The following is a 7,098-nucleotide window of genomic DNA, read 5'->3' as shown; positions in this document are numbered from 1 at the left end:
GTACTACTTATGGACAAGACAGAGCAGGAGCTGCACTGAATAAGATGTTCAAACAAGTGCAGTGCTCACACTCTGCACCAACCATGTTCTGCAGCTACAATACATACAATCTACAAAGCAATTTACAAGATTACTTCGCACCGTGCACAAGTGGAACAGCAACATTAAACATCAATAAGAATGCAATAATCTTCAAAATTAAAAACACATTTAGACAGTGAACTACTGGCAGTAGGCAAATGATCAATTTCCATAATCTGCTGCAACAATTAAAGAGAGGAACCACAACCTCAAGAGAACAAGGGTCGATAAAAGTGGAAGAATGAAGCACCCCTACTCCAAACCAAAAAAGGAACTTTAAAAAGATCAAATAAGTAAGGCCCCTAGGGAGTGTTGCTGAACAAAGAGACCTTGGAGTGCAGGTTCATAGCTCCTTGAAAGTGGAGTCGCAGGTAGATAGGATAGTGAAGACGGTGTTTGGTATGCTTTCCTTCATTGGTCAGAGTATTGAGTACAGGAGTTGGGAGGTCATGCTGCAGCTGTACAGGACATTGGTTAGGCCACTGTTGGAATATTGCATATAATTCTGGTCTCCTTCCTATTGGAAAGATGTTGTGAAACTTGAAAGGGTTCAAAAGATTTACAAGGATGTTGCCAAGGTTGCAGGATTTAAGCTATAGGGAGAGGCTGAATAGGCTGGGGCTGTTTTCCCTGGAGCATCAGATGCTGAGAGGTGACCTTAGAGGTTTATAAATCATGAGAGGCATAGATAGGATAAATAGATAAAAAGTCTTTTCCCTGGGATGGGGGAGTCCAGAACTAGGGGGCATAGGTTTAGGGGAAAGATCTAAAGAGACCCAAGGGGCAACTTTTTCACCGAGGGTGATACATGTATGGAACAAGCTACCAGAGGAAGTGGTGGAGGCTGGTACAATTGCAACATTTAAGAGACATTTGGATAGGTATATGAATAGGAAGGGTTTGGAGGGATATGGGCCAGGTGCTGGCAGGTGGGATATCTGGTCAGCAAGAATGGAGCGAAGGTTCTGTTTCTGTGCTGTACATCTCGATGACTATGACTAAGTAGAAAAGGATGTGTACAGAATCTATCAAAGTGCTGAAATTTTGGAATTGTTTGCTCAGACTCAAAAAAGGAATGCAAATTAGATAAACCCAATTTCTCAAACTCTCCTTTCATTTCCCCCCCCCCCCCTTTAATGACTAGGCATGGGAAATGACTGCAGACACAGGCAACTCTACTGGTTCAATGATTATACACAAATTCTCGTTAGTGGTTATTTCTACTGTGGGTGGGTTTATGTGAGTTAAAAATCAAAATTCAAGCTGTACCCAGCCTCCAGATAGCCAGAAAATAGCTCCTACAATTGATTGTACAACTAGCAATGTACAATTAGATATGTTTGAAAAAGACCAGTTTACATTTATAGCAACCATGAACTAATTCACAAAGTGGAGGTGTTGATGTTGGACTGAGGTGGACAAAGTTAAAAATCACAACATGAGTTTATTGTCCAACAGCTTTTATTTGGAAGTACAAGCTATCATCAGGTAGCTAGTGGGCCAGGATTCTATATCCTACAATCTTGCTCCAATAGCTACCAGTGGAAGGAGCAGCTCTCCAAAAGTTTGTACTTCCAAATAAATCTGTGGGACTATAACCTGGTGAGATTTTAAACTAATTCAGTATAGGCCCCAGGATCAAATTACCTTTGAGCTTTAAAGATTTGAACATATAGCATTAAACAAATTACAATTAAAATTAAATTACAATAGTTAAAAGGGCTGAGAGATTCTACTGAAAAATATATTTACATTGCAATACCTTCACTTTAAGTTCAATTTGTTTAATACATTCAAGCAATTAACCTAATGGTACACAAGGGATTTCAAGTGCAACTCTGGTGGTTTACTTCACCAATCAAAATTAACCATAACTGAAGAAATCTAGCCAATTAATAACTAGCACACCCAATAAGGTACTCAATGTCTAAGTACAACCACCATTCAATAGATAATGACAATCAAAATTTCCATAAACTCAAAACTAATCAAGAGAAAATGGAATTGAAAGCAGCAGACTCAAAGTTTAGAAATAAATCAATGGTAGATAATGAAAGCCAATACAAAGAATTCCAGAATAAAAAAAAAGTGAGCCAACCCAAAATGGTTATGAATGGTATTGAGACATGTAGCTAAGGCTGAGAGATCTAAAGTCTTAAAAAGACACTAAGTCACTCATCTTGAGTGAGTATGTAAATTTGGAAAAATGTCTTTCTTCACATTCAGTTCCTCCCTCCTCCTCCCCCAAAAAGACTAATTACTATTTTTGAAGTCAGATATAGTTAGTTCAAGCCTTCAGTAATATCAAGACTACACATCAAAAACTTTAACTATTAACAATATTTCACAAAAACTTTCTTGCACTAAGTTACATCCTTCATAAACTATCCAAGTAATTTCAGATCATGAATTTCACACCAGGACACTATCATAATAAACTAGAACACTAAAAAGAGTGGAAAAACTACATCCTAACGAAAGGCAAGTTAAAACTAACTGACAAGGGTATAAAGCGAAAGCTTCCACATTAAATTCGTGTTAAAAGAGAATATGAAAAGGAAAGCCAGCCGAGTCAAGTACCTCTCCTTTCATATGTGAAAGATAACGAGCTACACTACGGAGAAAATAGCGCTCACCTCTCTTGAAATGAGGCCAAAGCGTTTTAAGACCAAAATAAATGTAGCTAGCCTGTGCTTTAACGAATAAAACTCTCACCTACTCACTTTACACGAGCCAAACTAATCTACAACGCCGAAAAGCTACTTATAACCAATTCTCCTCACTTTTTAAAAAAACAACTGGAAACGGTTGATCCTGCGCGTTCACAGGTTTGTTGCTGAAAAAAAGAGTCATCACCATTGATTTGTCTTTCCTAGTAGCAATAACCTTACATAAAGTTACTTTAATATGAGTTACATGCAAATTACCTGTATCAGAATGAAAACTCATTCTATGGTTCGTATTATTTGGAAAGGCCGAAATCGTAAAAGGCGTATACGATCGGACCCGTCCAGTTAATATGACACCTGTAGAGTGTTTCAACAAATAATGAATGACGCCTATGCCTAATTGAAAACAAAATCGTATATCTCCGAATGGATTATCCACACCTGCCCCTCCCTACATTTAAAATCGTCACTCAACTCATCCTTCCTTCTCAGTTTAATTTTTCACTCGATTCTCTGTGCACCTGCTTCTCATCCTTAATGAATGTGATAATGCTTATAAACATTCAAAGGAGGGGACGGGCTGTCCTAGAGGTGGCCGAAAGGTGTGCCAGGATAGCCCACTGGTCGGAGGTGCAACGGGGTGGGTGAGAGCCCAATGGTACCTAGGGGCAGACCGAGAGCCAGAAGGCGGGTAGCCGTCCTCGGCGCTGTCACCCCGGGCAGGTACCGGGGCGGGCTGCCCCAGAGGTGGTCGAAAGGTGCTGAGGGTGGTTAGTGAAGCCGGAAGGTGGGTAGGCTGTCCTGACTGCTGTCACCCTGGGCGGGTACCAGGGCGGGCTGTCCTAGAGGTGGTCGAAAGGTGTGTCAGGGCGGACCGAGAACTGGAAGGGGCATGGGGTGGACCGAGAACCGGAAGGTGGGTAGGGGCGGGCTGCCTTAGTGGTCGGAAGGTGGGAGGGGCGGGGGCTTGCTGGGTCTGTATTGTCTGCACTTTTGTATGTAATGGTATTGTCTAATGTACAAGTGTCATTGTCGCTGTCTTATGTGTGGAACTGGGATTTGAGGTTTGTCCTCCTCTCCCTGTGGATTGGTTGAACGGTGGGGTTCGGGGCCCGGCTTTGCTGCTCCTCTCCCTTGTAGGATTGCTGTCTTTTGTGTACAGCTGTCAATGTTTTTTTGTAGACTGTTTTGTAATTTGTTCAATAAAAAAAAATAAACATTCAAAGGTTTGGCTCGCTGAGTTATGGGCTGATTCTTCTACTTCTCCTGTCGCTGAGGTGATATTATTCCACTGGCTAATCATTAAGAGAAAGTGAGGACTGCAGATCAGAGTCCAGAGTGTGGTGCTGGAAAAGCACAGCAGGTCAGGCAGCATCCGAGGAGAAGGATAATCGACGTTTCGGGCATAAGCCCTTCTTCAGGAGGACTGACTAATCATTAGGCCAGCATAAATGGGCATTAGCAGGGTTCAATCTTAGCAGACTGGAAAAGACTGGATCAGAAAATTAAAGATTCTGGTAGGCAATTCCCCAATGCCTAGAAATTTCCAAAAGTCTCCACGTAATTTAAAGAATTGAGGGTTTTGATGAAATTAAGTACATAATTACTTAGGAAAAGTTAAGACTATTAAATACAGAGTTACTCAAACTATCAGACCTGATTCTCACTCACCTCTCTCAGAACCTGACCCGTCGATCATACCCACACCCCCAAGTCCTGCATCCTTTTGTGACAAAAGCACAGGGATGGAGTAACAATATGTGTGAGAGATTGCCACACCTTAGAGTCATTATTTCTCTCTACCTCTGGCCTCTTCTGCATTCCCAACTTCAATTGTTTCACGATTTGTGTCCCTCAGCTACCTCATCTCAGGTTCCGGAATTGTTTTCTTACATCTCTCCATCTCATTTTCCTCCTTTTGAGATATCGTTAAAACTTCACTCTGTCACCAAACATTTGATTGTCTTTATATGGTTGGTATCATTGTTTTGTAATGCTTTGCAAAGTGATTTGGGATGTTGCATAATGTTTACAGTTGCTATATTTTTGATTGTTCTGCTCCTTTGCTGCACCTTTTTTTTTAAATAATACATTTTTATTAAGAAAAATAGATTTTTAAATATTCCAACAAATACAAAACAATGCAATTCAAAACAGTACAAAAATAGTACAAAACTAAACCCAAATAATAAAAAAATTCCCCAACCCACCCTCCTATACGAATGTACAAACATATGTAGAGATGTATAAAATTAAAAAAAAACCTAAACTAGCTATTTAACTAACTAAATAAATACCTAACAACAAACAAATAAATAGTAATAACTGAGCCCAGCCAAACAAAACACTCATACATTCATGGTTCCTCCTCCCTGGATATTGAACTCATGAAACACAATCGTTACGGTGATATAAAAGCCCTTGTTAGTGTGGCAGATAAATCTGTGTCCAGGTATTTCAAAAAGGGTTGCCATGTCTTGTAAAAATTCTCAGTTTTGTGGTGTACCATATTTGTGAGAAAATCCAGGGGAATATGTTCCATAACAATCTTCCGCCAACCAGACAGGCCTGGGGGGTTTTCTGATATACAACCCAGCAACATATTCTTCCTTGCACAGAATGTAAGAATATTGAAAAGTTTTACCTTACGCGAGTCTGCAGGAGATACAATGGGTAGGCCCAAAAGGAGCGACATAGGTTCCTTCTCCACCCCTACACCTAATTTCCTCTCCATTGCACCCATCACAGCGCTCCAATATGTTTGAAGCCTGTCGCAAGACCAAAGACAATGGATAAGAGTACCCGTACAGACCTTGCACTTGGGGCATGCTGAAGATACCCCTGGTTTAAATTTTGAAAAATGGTCTGGGGCTAAGTGAACCCTTTGGAGAATCTTCAACTGTAAGGCATGGGTCCTTTTGCAAATTGATATCTTCCTTGCATTCTCCCAAATACCCTCCCATGCCTCTGAAGAAACTTCAACACCCAGCTCTCTTTCCCACATCTTGCAGAGTTGATCAGACTCATCTGAGGTAGCACCCCCCAATTGGTGATATAGAGTACTGACAGAGAGTGTACTCTTAGCCCTTAGTACCCCTCTTTCTATGTCAGATTTGTAGGGATCAATCAAAAGTGTGGTCTTTTTTTGAATAAAATCCCCAACTTGAAAAAAATGAAAGAGGTCTCTATTGGGTAACTCGTACTTCCGTACTAACTGATCGAAGGACATCATTACATCTCCCTCAAATAAATCACCCATGCAAGATATACCCCTAGCTGACCAATGTTTAAATCCTGAATCTATCATACCTGGTTGAAAACTTGGCATACCCACTAAAGGCGTAAACAAAGATGTTTTGCCAATATTACCTTCCCTCTGCCGAATTGCCCTCCATGCTTTAACAGTATTGATGACTATTGGGTTATGGCAATATTCCCTAACTGTCCTCACCTTGTCCAAAAACAGCAAACTGGTAAGGGGGCACCTTGCCTGGGAGACTTTGATATCTAGCCATATTGAAAGAGGGTCCCCACAAACCCAATCACTTACGTAGGTCAAAAGCGAGCTTAATTGGTAATTTTTAATGTCTGGGAGGTCTACTCCCCCCAATCTGTGAGGCAACTGCAGTTTGGCTGATTTAATGAGGGGCCGTTTACAGTGCCAGATAAAGGAGCTGAACCAACCGTTCAGTCTCCTGAGTGTTTGTTTATTGAAAATCACCAACGTAAAAAGTAATGGTGAAAGGGGACAGCCCTGCCAGATGCCCCTAGAAATATTAAAATTGCTTGATTGTACCCCGTTGGTAATGACCGCAGCGAGAGATACACTGTAGAGAACCTTTACCCATCTAACGAAAACTTCGCCGAGACCAAACCGGTCTAGAGTATAGAAAAGGTACGGCCATTCAACTCGGTCAAATGCCTCCTCTGCATCTAAAGAAATCACCAGTCCCCATATTGACTGCTGTTGGCATGCTTGAATTACGTTAAGCAGCCTCCTAACATTATTGGAGGATCTGTGACCCTTTATGAAGCCCGTCTGATCCTCTTTGATAATAGGTAACACAGTCTCCAGCCTTAACGCAAGAGCCTTAGAAAGGATCTTAAAGTCCACATTTAAGAGCGAGATGGGCCTGTATGAAGCACATTTTTCCGGATCCTTCCCTTTTTTAAGGATAAGTGAAATATTGGCCTCTCTCAGAGATGGTGGGAGACAAATATGATTGTATGAATCATTAAACATATTCAGCATCGGGCCTGATAGTATACTTATAAATTCCTTACAGAATTCACTGGGGAGTCCATCAGGACCGGGCGCTTTTCCACTCTGAAGCTGCCTCACAGCTTC

The sequence above is a fragment of the Chiloscyllium plagiosum genome, unplaced genomic scaffold (assembly GCF_037043375.1).
Source record: "Chiloscyllium plagiosum isolate Xiang-an unplaced genomic scaffold, Cpla_swu_hap1 HiC_scaffold_7, whole genome shotgun sequence".
In the NCBI taxonomy this organism is placed as follows: Eukaryota; Metazoa; Chordata; class Chondrichthyes; order Orectolobiformes; family Hemiscylliidae; genus Chiloscyllium; species Chiloscyllium plagiosum.
This window is presented reverse-complemented; position numbering follows the sequence as displayed.